General features: G+C 49.7%; 1 long non-coding RNA gene and 1 other non-coding gene across 5 annotated transcripts in view; one reads left to right on the forward strand and one right to left on the reverse strand.

Moving 5' to 3' along the window:
- Window positions 1-263: 263 nt before the first annotated feature.
- The window catches only part of LOC140602345 (uncharacterized), a 32347-nt gene continuing 20872 nt past the window's right edge, over window positions 264-11738 (reverse strand). For 3 of the 4 annotated variants that reach the window (XR_012005292.1, XR_012005291.1, XR_012005290.1), the window contains 2 exons: window positions 1757-1949; window positions 264-702 (listed from right to left, as the gene is read on the reverse strand). This is a non-coding gene — a long non-coding RNA (uncharacterized lncRNA). Of the gene's footprint in view, window positions 703-1756; window positions 1950-3856; window positions 4017-11738 lie in introns of those variants that run through there. The other variant, XR_012005293.1, reaches the window with a different exon arrangement.
- On the forward strand, window positions 7809-7949 carry LOC140603279 (U4 spliceosomal RNA). Its single transcript, XR_012006287.1, has one exon. It is a non-coding gene; the product is annotated as a U4 spliceosomal RNA (small nuclear RNA).

Here is an 11738-nt window from a genome sequence, read left to right on the forward strand (position 1 = left end):
CTCACTTGCCCAGCTCATCCTCAACACCCTACCCTGGCCTCTTCACCATCCCTAAACATCTGGGTATGTTGTTTACTGTTCCTCTGTTTGGAGTGACATTGGTATAAGCTGCTCCCTCACCTCCTTTGGGTTTTTACTCAAATGTCAGCCTCCAGAGGGGCCTTCCCTGCCTAAAATTTCAACACATGCCCCCACCAACCCACAGGATTTGGGTTTGTCTCCTTTCACATTTGTTACCATCTAACACATTATCTATACGTAACTCACTTCTCTTATTTATTCTCTCTCCTGTTCCATGTGTTCACTGCTGAGCTCTTGGCATATAGGCGGGGCTCAATAAATATTTGTTAAATGTGTGGGTGACAATTCAAATATTCAAATAATAATTTTGAAAAGAAAGAGAAAGAAAGAGAAAAATCAGAACATCAACCCTCAATGCCTCTTGGAAACTCAGAAAATAATGAACACGTATAAGACTTTTCTGTTTATAAAAACTGGTTTCCTATAAAGCATTGAGCATTATCCCCAGGAAACTGTGAAGAGCATGGTGGCCGTGCCTACTCTGAAGGTCAGGGAGCAGAAGCCCTGCAGGATGGAGGTCTTGTGTCTGGGTCACACCCCTGGTGCCGGGCAGAGCGAGGAGGATCCAGTCTTCAGGCTCAGAGGCTCCAGAGCTTTCTGCTTCCCACGTTCCAGCAGCTTCTGTGGAGCAGAGAACCTGGAAATGCTTACACTGAAGTACTTGGTTGAAGGATTGTTCTTAGCATAAGCACAGTACTTAAGTGGCCACCCAGCCAGCTTTCAGAGGGCTATCCCAAGGGACAAGCAGAGCCTTTCTTAACATGCGTGAAAGCTTATTGGGCACCAGCTCTATGGCAGGGCCATGAGACCAACCCCAGGGCAGACACAGCCAGACTGCTCAAACCAGTGTGGCTAGCTCTCTAGACAGAAGCTGCTCCTGCGGGGGTAGTCCAGGAGAGTAGATGGATCTGGAGAGAAGTCAGGTGCCCAGGAGGGAAACACTAGAGCAGGGCACAGGGATCCTGGGCTGGAATCCCAGCTCTGTACAACCTGAGGCCTTGCCATCATTCAGGTCGTTTCCCAAAAGCCTCTCTTGGGTTCTGGGCCACGAGGCACCCATGCTCACCACAGTGCACACTGTACTGATGGGTCAGCCTCCTTCCCTCTCTAAGCCAGCAGTTCTCAACTAGTGGGGAGAGTTTGTCTCCCAGGGGACATTTGGCAACGTCTGGAGACATCTTCGGTTGTCACAACTGGAGGGGGGCTGTTACTGGCAACTAGCAGGTAGAGGCCACGGATGCTGCTACACATCCTGTAATATATAGCCTCCTCCCTCGAGAATTATCCAGCCCCAAGTGTCAAGAGAGCCAAGGTAAGAAAGCTTGCTCTAGATTGTGAGTTCCCAGAAGGGTAAGAAGTGTCAGGTTCTTCTCTGCACACCCAGTGCCTACCATGGCATGTGTAAGGCCTCCTATTTGCTGACTGCTGAGGGCCAGAAAACTCTGGGTCCCCGTGACTCTACCCAGCAGGCCCGCCCGCCTTCTCATTGGCAGGGCTGATAGAACTGGGCTTGGAGGTGAGGAGGAGTTCCCAGGAGAAGGGGGCTCGAATCAGCCAGTTCACAGGCTCAGAGTTCCCCAGCTCTGCCCACGTCTTCCCTGTTTCAGAGCCAGCAATAGGCTTTAGAGTCAGTTTCCCAGCTGGAAAGGACGCTTCCTGGAGAATCTCCACTTACCTTGGCCGCAGTCAAGCTATGAGCGTCTGGGTCGCCTCTGAGGCAGGATCCGGCCCAAATCAACAACAAGCTGGCCCCAACATGACGACTGGAGGTGATGTGGGGGTGAGGAAGGAGCCCCTTGAGAACAGGACCATGTCTACAGGGATCAAGGGCACATCCCTGGTGCTCACCATCATATAATATCTGGAACCTGGTAAAACAAATGCATATTTCTGTTGCTCCAGACTGTGTCTGGTCCCTGTCCTGGCCTTGTATGCAATCCCATTTAATCCTCTTAACAGCCCTGCCAAGAACAGCTACATCCCACATTCACAAAGGAGCTGAGGTTCACAGGTGAAGCATTAGGCCCAGGGTCACAGAGCTCATAGGTGGCATCTCCAGGATTTGAGCTCAGGTCTTTTACCAAAGCCCACCACCTTCCCACCGAACCACCCTACATGCCCTCCAGCCAGGGGTCAGAAGCGCCTTTGAGAAGCAGTTCTAGGAGAAAGCCCCTCCAGCCCCAAGGGACTCCATGTTGCCCTATGGAGAGAAACCAGGAGCCAGCTAGGATCCTCTCTCTTCTACCCCCCACACCCAGTCCCAGCCAGTATGGGGGAGTCCCTGGAGCTGGGAGAGACTTCAGCAAGTGCCTAGCACCATTCCTGGCACAGCCTCTGGAATCAAGGTCCAGGAACTGGCCCTTCTCACAGGCAACCTCTGGCTCCTATTCCAGAACCTCTGGGGATGCGCATAACAAGGCATTCGAGGCTGGGCACCTCCACCTGAAGTCTCCTATCCATTGCCTGCCAGTCTCTTTAAACACCTACCGTTCCACCTCCCAGGACCACATGCTCTTGCTAGAACCTGCTGGCACCCTCACTCCTCCCCGTCTTTCCACATCCTGTTTTCTCTACCTGGGAATGAATGCCTTTCCCTGTCCTGTTGGCTGAGCCAATTCTTCTTAACCTGGGCTGGCTTATCCATTAGGCCTAACAGGCATCGTGCTTCGGGCCTAAAACACTTCTAGCAACCCATGAAAATGTTTTCATTTCCCTTTTTTATTTTTAAAGATTTATTTATTTATTCATGAGAGACACAGACTGAGAGAGAGAGGCAGAGACACAGGCAGAGGGAGAAACAGGCTCCATGCAGGGAGCCCAACATGGGACTCAATCCCGGGACTCCAGGATCATGACCTGAACCAAAGGCAGGTGCCCAACCTCTGAGCCACCCAGGTGTTCCTGTTTTGATTTATTTTAAAATCAGAAGAAAAAAAATAAACTTTCAGGTCAAAGAATATGTTTTAAGATGTAACATTAATAAATTGCCTTTACACTAGTACGGTTGTAAAATATCCTTTTTCATGTATATTTTCTGTTTTTAATATACTTTTAAATTCTGTGTGTATCATTGCATCATTTAGTTTGAATAATGTATATTTATTTGCATGTGTGCACGTGTGTGTGTGCGCGTGCACGCGCATAAGGAATGGTCCACAGAGGCCAAGTTCAGACCACAAAAATCACAATGTAGCCCTGTCCTTGACTTCCAAGCCCAGCTATTGAGTCATTTCTCCTAAGAAGTCATACCAAGAGCCCACCCCCAACAGAACTGTCTATTCTCTGTGTCTCTATCCATTTCCTTGCTTAGCATATGGTATTATAATCACGTGCTAACCTGTCTTTCCATTAGATGGTGAGCTTCATAAGGGAAGGGCCCAGGATGTGGCAGGTACTTGGCAAATGTTACCAAATTCGGTTAAAGCTCCCTGAATGCCAGTGAGGAACAAAGGCCTCCCTTCCTTGGGTCACCCACAACGTACACAGCAAAGCCGTCTCTCTAATCACGTCTTTACTCAGGTGGGGCAGTTACCTGACACTGTCCTAGGCAGCAGGGGTCAGCCTGCTGCAAAGGAAGCCGTCATGGTTCTACCCTCACAGGGCTTCTACGGGTAGGCCCCTCCTGCCTAGGAGGTCTCTACCCCTTGAACTCTGCCATCGTTTCCCATCCTGCCCCACGAAGCTCCCCCAGTGCAGAGGGGCCAGGAGAGAAAGCGGTGCTAGGGCAGGCCTCCTTCCCCCACCCACCCCGGACCCCCATCCCAGACCCCACTACCTTTCCCTGGGGATCGCATTCCTCCTCCAGGGCCCTCCTGGAAGGTGACTACTCCAGCTCCTGGGTGCTCATTAATTTCATGCTCTGTCTCCTGCGTGACTGACCTACTTTTTGCTCTTCCCCCACGTGGCTGCCCAGCAGGCGGGGGCTCCCCACACCTGGGGCTGGGTTTCCCTCAGCCACTCCCCATCCCTGCAGCAGGCTACTCGCAAGGCCTCAGCCCTCCTTACCCCCACCAGAGAGCCGAAGCCTTCTGGCCTCATTCCCCCCCAAACACACACAACACCCCCAGGGGGAAGGTAGGCAACCTTGGATTCAAATCTCAGTTCCCTCCTTCCCAGTCTCAGGGTCCCCAGCCAGTCGTGGTCCCATCTAGCCTGATGTCCTCCTCTGTATGCGAATCTACCCTGCAGGGCCCTTGCGACAAGAAAGCAGCTGCAAAGGGCCGGGTGTCCCAAGCAGAGGCTTTGTCCCTGCCCCATGGGGACCGGCCCCAGCTGGAATTCCATCCTCTCTGAAGGCGCCTGGTATGTCCCCCCTGCTCTGCTGGCAGAGGCGCCCACCTACCCGTCGTCCTGGCCAAGCCCCTTTATCTGCCCCCAGCCTCCTTCGAGGCCCGGCTGTGCCCCCTGGCCTCCCCACTGCTCAGGACCCCCCCAGACCCACACCAAGGCCTGTATTTCTTCATACCACCCCCCCTACTCTGGAGCAGATTTGAGGCAGGGCTTTTAATTGGTAATCCTCATTTGGCATTCATCACAGAGACTTACATCTGGGCTTTTCTGGGAGAGCCCCAATGTCGAATATCCTGCTTTCCCATTCCCATGACCGCATGGTGGAATAATAAGAATAATAGCTAACATTCGCTGTGGGCTACGCTGCTCGGCTCTCAGGACTCTACACAAATCAACTTCATTACTCCTTGCCATGATTCTATGAAGTAGGTACCCCCGATTTGCAGTTGAGGGACCTGAGGGACAGAGAGGGGAAGAAAACTTGCCCAAGGTGGTGGAGCTGGGATTAGAGCCGAGGCAGGCTGGCCCCAGAGCCCAGCCCTAAGTCATTACCACAGCAGCCAGACTACAGACTGTCGCTTGCACTTAGAACTGGCTTAAAAATCCCTGGGTCAAGAAAATGGTCCCCAGACACTAGATGTAACTTTCCTCCTGCAAATGGGACTGATTGTCCTCTCTCAGGTTCCCTTCTCTCAGGCAGGACTTAATGGCAGGGTCCAGGCTTCTAGAACTCCATGTTCTTTCTAGGACATCAAGCTGGAACCAGGGAGCTCTGGGTTCTATGCATATGTCTGGAAGGCCAATGCCTATGCCAGCTCCCAGGAAACCAGACTACATGGCTGCCCTGAGTGAAGGGGATCATCTAATCCACTTGGAGGCCATGAGGACAACCGAGGACACTGCATCAGAAATGTGGGACAGTCCCTGGCTCCAGAAGTGCCATGTGGAAATGCAGATGCCAGGCAGGACCTGCCCACTCCGCTGCAAAGTCCATTTAAAAATATAAGTGGTGGGGAGGGTGGGGACAGGGCAGCCAGCACTTGCTCTCCACCTGCCTGGCCCAGCAGCAGGTGCTTAAGCTCCAGGAAAGGTGCCTGGACAAGGGTCTGCCCTCCCCATGGGGAGGAGATGCTCTCCAACACCACTTGACTAGAGGGTTAGGGAAGTGACTTTGTATCCAGCAGCCTTCATCTAGTTTTAATAACGCATATTTGTTTCTGATTGTAAAGATAAAACGTGTTTATTGCCAACATTAAGAGAAAATTGAAAAGTCGTCTATAATCCCTCGATCCAGAAGTAAGAACCTTTAACACTTTGGTGCTTTTTCTCTAAGCCATTCTTCCATACTTAAGTATTTTTACATCATTGGGATTTTAACGGTATATTGTGCATACTTTCCCATTCTGAGAACTTTCCAAACCATGATTTTTTTTAAAGATTTTATTTATTCACGAGAGGCACACACACAGAGAGGCAGAGATGCAGGCAGAGGGAGAAGCAGGCTCCCTGCAGGGAGAGTCTCATGAGAGACTCGATCCCAGGACCCCAGGGATCACCATCTGAGCTGAAGGCAGATGCTCAACTGTTGAGTTACCAAACCATGATTTTTAGTGACTTTCTAATGTTTGATTCTATATAGGACATCTCACGATGTATTTAACTATTCACTTCTTGGATGTCTAGGTTATTTTTGAGACACTCCATTTCAAAGCTGCAGTGGCTATTGGAGCAAAAGACTATACTTTCCAGTCATAAAGGATCAAAGGCTTAAATGAACGAAGAGGGTCGGTCCAGATGCTTAAGACTCTTGAGTAGCCAGGGAGGGGATTTTGGCCCTGACGCTGTGGTCGCCAGTGGGGTGGAGGGTCAGGAGTTGGCCGTCAGAATATTGTTTGGACTCTTCTAAGGCAGGTGCTGCAACCTTGGCCTTCCTGCGGGCTGGTAAAGGGGCACTCCCGCCACCCGGGCCTGGCCTAAGGGACAAAGCACTGCAGCAGCCCCGGGGAGCTTGCCAACCAAGCTTCCCTGGTGGTGCAGGGCTGAAAGAGGCACTCGCTCCACTTTTCACAACATTCAAAGGCAGAACTGTCAAAAGCTGGCCCCCAAATGCTCATATTATGTGGGAGAAAGTCTTGGGGAGAAAATGAGGAAGGAGGGGAATTATGCAATTGAAAACATGTACGAATCCAGACAGAATAATGAAGCACAGACACAAGATTTTGCACTCAATGGAAATTGCATTTAGCCATGTTTTGTGGTTTGAGAAAAAGAGAGAGACTGACTCAGAGAGGCAGATGGAGACACACGGGGTGAGGAGAAAGAGAGGGGAAAAAAGAAAAGAGAGATGCAGAGAGAGAGAGTCCTCACAGCCAGCTGGAGTTCCACGGAGGGGAGGAGAGGGAGCAGCCACGCGGCTTTGTCTTCTCCCTATGCCAGTCCTCACCTGGGCCAGAGGGAGACCAGGAGACTCCCCCCTCCAATCTGGGGGCTTGGGATTGTTTTCCCTATCTTTTTCTGTATATTTTCTGGACGTCCAAGTTCTTAAAAAAAAAAACAAAACAAAACTGTACCCACCCCCGGCCCTGTGGAGTACTACTTAACAATAAAAAGGAACCAGCTGTGGATAGAGACAACAACCCAGACAGAGGGCAAGGGCATTACGCTGAGTGAAAAAAGGCAATCTCAAAAGGTTACAGACTGTGGGATTCCATTTATATGACATTCTAGACATGAAAACAATGATGGGAACGGAGAAGATTCGCAATGGCCAGGGCTTCGAGAGAGTGGGAGGAAAGTCCGTGATGTAAGAGTCAAGGGCAACATGAGGGAACTTCGTGGTGATGGGATGTTCTGTATCTCGGTTACAATGGTGGTGACATAAATCTATACGTGTGACAAAATGACACAGAACTGTACCCACGCATTGTACCAGTGCGGATTTCCTGGGTTTGATTTGATAGGTACCCTTTGTGGGGGGGGGGGGAAACCTGGAGGAAGGGTCATGTGACCTCTGTGCACTATTTTTGGCAACTTCCTACATATCTATAATTATTTTAAAATAAAGAGTTATCCTCCAAAAGTTAGCAAAGAACAGATCGCATATTATACTGATAATCAGAAAAGGTATCTCAAAATGCAAAGTGCCACACAGCTGAAAGCTAAAATTGAAGACACTGTGTCGTGACCTAAGGGCTCTAATCCACATAGAAGGGGTGCCTGGGTGGCTCAGTGGTTGAGCGTCTGCCTTCGGCTCAGGTCCTGATCCCGGGGTCCTGGGATCGAGTCCTGCATCGGGCTCCCTGCATGGAGACTGCTTCTCCCTCTGCCTGTGTCTCTGCCTCTCTCTCTGTGTCTTTCGTGAATAAATAAATACAATCCTAAAAAAAAAAAAAAATTCACATAGAAATTCTTGCGTAAGCAGAACAAAAATCCTCCCAAGCTTTGCGCAGTGGCAGGATTGCAGCAAATGCGGTTTCTCCCAGGTGCAATCATTGCTATTTGAAAACTTTTCCCAATACCCTGCGGTGAGGAATTGAAATACGGTCAGCATTGGCAATATTTGCCAGTCTCTACAGAGACTATTTTTAAAAAAAGGCAGAAATCCTCTCTGAGAAAAGGTCAAACAGAGACCAACTAGAGGATGTAGAGAGAACATGGTTGAGAGAGAGTAGGGCACTCAGCCTCTCCCTGGCTGTGTGACCTTGGGCAAGTCACTTCACCTCTCTCAGCCCTGATTCCTCATCTGTAAAATGGGAAGAATGGGACTGCACTGTAAAGACGAAGCACACAATTCCTTCCTCCAAGAAGCCACCAGCAATGACAAGTGCAATGGCCGGCAGGGACCCTGCCTTCACCTGCCGGGGCCCAGAAGAGAGGTGGACAGTGAAAGGGCCCTTAGGAGACCCCCTTGTATGACACCAATCATGCTATAGAAACTCTTTTGTGCTGCCAGTCATGCTATAAACCCCACTAAAGTTGGGGGGAAAATACCCATTTTTTTCCTGAGAAGGTCTTTCTGGGATTACATTTATCCCTTTGAGGACATTTTAAGGGATAGCAGTGAAAGAAAAAGATGCTATGGCTTTAAAACACAGACAAAACCAGTAATTCCATTAGTATTTTTGAATTGTAAAAGATGAAGATAAATCTGACTGCTATGGTAACTGTGAAACATGAAAGATAACACAGGCTTTGAAGCACAGCCGCACCGGCAGCTGGGATCACCTCTTCTGAACGGGTCACGCAGGTGGGTGAGCATGCGTGGGGTAGACTGAGGGGGCTGAGTTCTGGGGAGCAGAGGGGAAGCTCCTCGTGGCCTGGACCCTAAGATCTGCTGGTGGAGACTCTGAGAACCCCTGTGCTTGAGTCCAACCCTGTCATTCAGGGGCCAGACCCCCAAAAGGTGACCTAGGCGCCCCATTCTCAGGGTACCAGCGTAGGATACGCTTTTGGAAACGTATCAGCATGGGGAGCGAGGCTGGCTTCAGAGCAGTAAGAACATCTTAGTGACACTTTTCAGCTGCTTCTTTTGCTTCTCCCAGAACCCTCCGTCTTGCCTCCAGATCCTTCCATCCAGGGCCCCGCCCGGCGCCCAGTGGAAGGTCAGCCGTCCACCGCTTGAGTTCCTCCAGTGACAGCAGCCCACGCCTTGTTGGACAGCTCCTGTCGTCAGAAAGCTCTCCCCGCCAGCCAGGTGTGATGTCTCTGACCCAGCCAATCGACCCCACACACAGCCTGTCATTCCACCATTTGAATTCCATTCCTGTACATTTTAAAGATGAAAACATCTTTATGAGTCCCTTGTTGAAATTCAAATATGGCCATGAACACCTAAAGCCCCGCATCAGTGAGGACCTTTGAGGTGGAGTGTTGGCAGGGAGCCCTGTGACGGAATGACTTGGGACAGTCAGGGGGCAATGAACCAGGAGACTGGGAGGCCAGGAGGCCCAAAGAAGCCTTATTCAGGGGGGCTCTCTGGGTCCTCCAGAGCCTGCGTCTCCTTGGAGAAGAAAATAGAAGCTTCCAGAAGGGCAGGTTCCTTTGTTCCCCCTATCTGCCTGCCTGGCTGCTGGAAACAGTCCTCTTCATAGGCAGAGGGTCTCCACTCTGGGGAGATCCAAAGGATCCAGAGACTTCTGGTCAAGACGGTACTATACGTTCATGTTCTGAATCCCACCTCCATGCATTAAACTTAGAGCAATGATTAAAGAAAAAAAAAAAAGATAAATTCAAAACAGGAAAAGTCGTGCTCAAATCCAAGATAAACATTTTTAAGGCCCAGAAATGTAAGAGACACCCAACAGGCTAGGTAACATGGAAGCTAGAGATGTGGGTGCAGAAGCCGGGGGAGCAGCCAGGAATTCAACTCCCTTGGGGGGCTGAGGGGCTGAAGGACCCTCAGGTGGGGCCGGGCCCAGGCTCCACTCAGGTTCCGTGACCGGACGTGTGACCCCTCGGCATGAGGCCTGGTTCTGGATGAGGGGCCCCAGGAGGCCGAGGTGTCTTTGCTGTGGCTTTCGTGCTTTCTCTTTATCCTTGGTATGTTGTAGGTTCACTACAGCACATCTGGGTGTGAATTTACTTCTCCTTGCTCCGTTCAGCGCTGAGCTCTCGTGTCTGTCTTTAATTCTGGAAAATTCTCAGCCTTATTTTTTTTAATCTTGCTTCTTCTGCACTCCCCGTGCCCTCCTGGAACTCCTGTATGGCATTCTGTAGACCTAAACTTCTTCACTGCTTGGGGGCATATAATGCAAGTTGTTCCCCAGTATCTATTTTCCCCCTTTTCCTTAGAAATAGAATCTCTGACTTGTAACTAGGCCCACGGCCGCTTGGAATAATGACTATACTTCTTCCTTTTATCTACTTAATGGATAAATAACTGGGTTCTGGCCAATGGGTAAAAGCATGAGTCTCAGGGAACTTCCTTGAAATGTCTTTAAAGCAAATGCTACCCTCTGACCTGCCCTTCCTCCTGCCATCTGGAAAATGCACGAGATGGCTGGAGCTTGGTGGAGTCATCTTAGACCTTAAAGTAGAATTGAGATAGAAGGCGTCTCCATGACGTTATGAGGTTGCCCTAAACTTCCTAATGATGGGCCACTACTCCATGAGCGAGAAATGGACTTGTATCTTGTGTAAGCCACAGTTATTTTCCTGTCCTTAGTTTGGGTTTCCCCAAAACGGATCCCAAGACAAGGATTGGGATGCAAGTCATTTATTTGGGAAATGAGGCCAGGAAGCGCAGTGAAGAAGTGGGGAAATGAGACAGAGGAGAGATATAGGATTGACCACGAGCAGGTTCCTGTTGGGAGTCACTGAGGTCCTATGGGGGGGGGGGGGAGGCTATGGGAGATTGTGTGAAACAGGCTGCATAATTGTCCCACTAAGGGGCAAGGAAGGTGAAGCATTTATCCATTAACATTAGTTAATGTCCCCTATTGCTTGAGGGTCTTTCCTGGGGCCAATGCCCCAGCACTCTGTCCACCCTTTGTGCAAGCTGAGCAGGCTCCTGCAGCCAGACAATGCTCCCAGGTGGAAAGGCCGAGGGTGTGGTCCTGTACAGAGCGGTCTTCAGGTGACTGCAAGGATCAGCCAAGGGAACAGGGGCACCCATCAACCCGGGCTGCAACCTCTCTGCGGCCCGTAGAGCCCCTCCGACTTCTCCACTGCCCTTTATCCCTGTTGCATCCTAGGTGAGATCCCCAATTCTCTCTTCCAAATAATGAATCCTATCTTCTAGTGTGTCCAAGCCAGATTTATTTTGTCTCCCCAGTTAATTTCCATGACCGTATTTCTCATCCCCAGAGTTTAGAAATGGTTTTCATTTCTTCCTGCTTTAATATTATAATTTATGTTTCTCTTTTTATGGGTGGATGTTATTTGAAGAGCTTCAACATCGATTTTGAAGTTGTTTTTAGATAATTCTTTTACTTGCTTTTGTCTGTAGTGGAGTCATTCTACCAGTTACTGATTTTGTTGGCATTATTAGCTTTAGCTTTCCTCGTGTGTTTTGGAATTTTAGTATGTAGACTTTTCGTAAGTGAGATTAATTTTTCTCTACATAATCACCCTGTCTTGTGGTTTGATGGTTTCTCCTCAGGCCTCTGGGGCCTCATCCATACCACATTTAATGCCAATGACTCAAGACTCCCACGCTGTGATGCTAGTAGGGTCTCAGATGTCTAGTCACTAAGCCTGAGTGGGGTTTGGCCCAAGCTGCAAGTGGGTCCCCTTCCATGTAGAGGAAAGACAGTTACTCATTTATTAATCCAATAAATATTTATTGAGTGCATTCTTTGAGTCTGGCCTGTTCTAGGGATGGGAATACAATAATGACCTAGACAACTAAGTATAAAAAAGTCTAACAT

This window comes from Canis lupus, chromosome 13 (genome assembly GCF_048164855.1).
Source record: "Canis lupus baileyi chromosome 13, mCanLup2.hap1, whole genome shotgun sequence".
Taxonomy (NCBI): domain Eukaryota; kingdom Metazoa; phylum Chordata; class Mammalia; order Carnivora; family Canidae; genus Canis; species Canis lupus.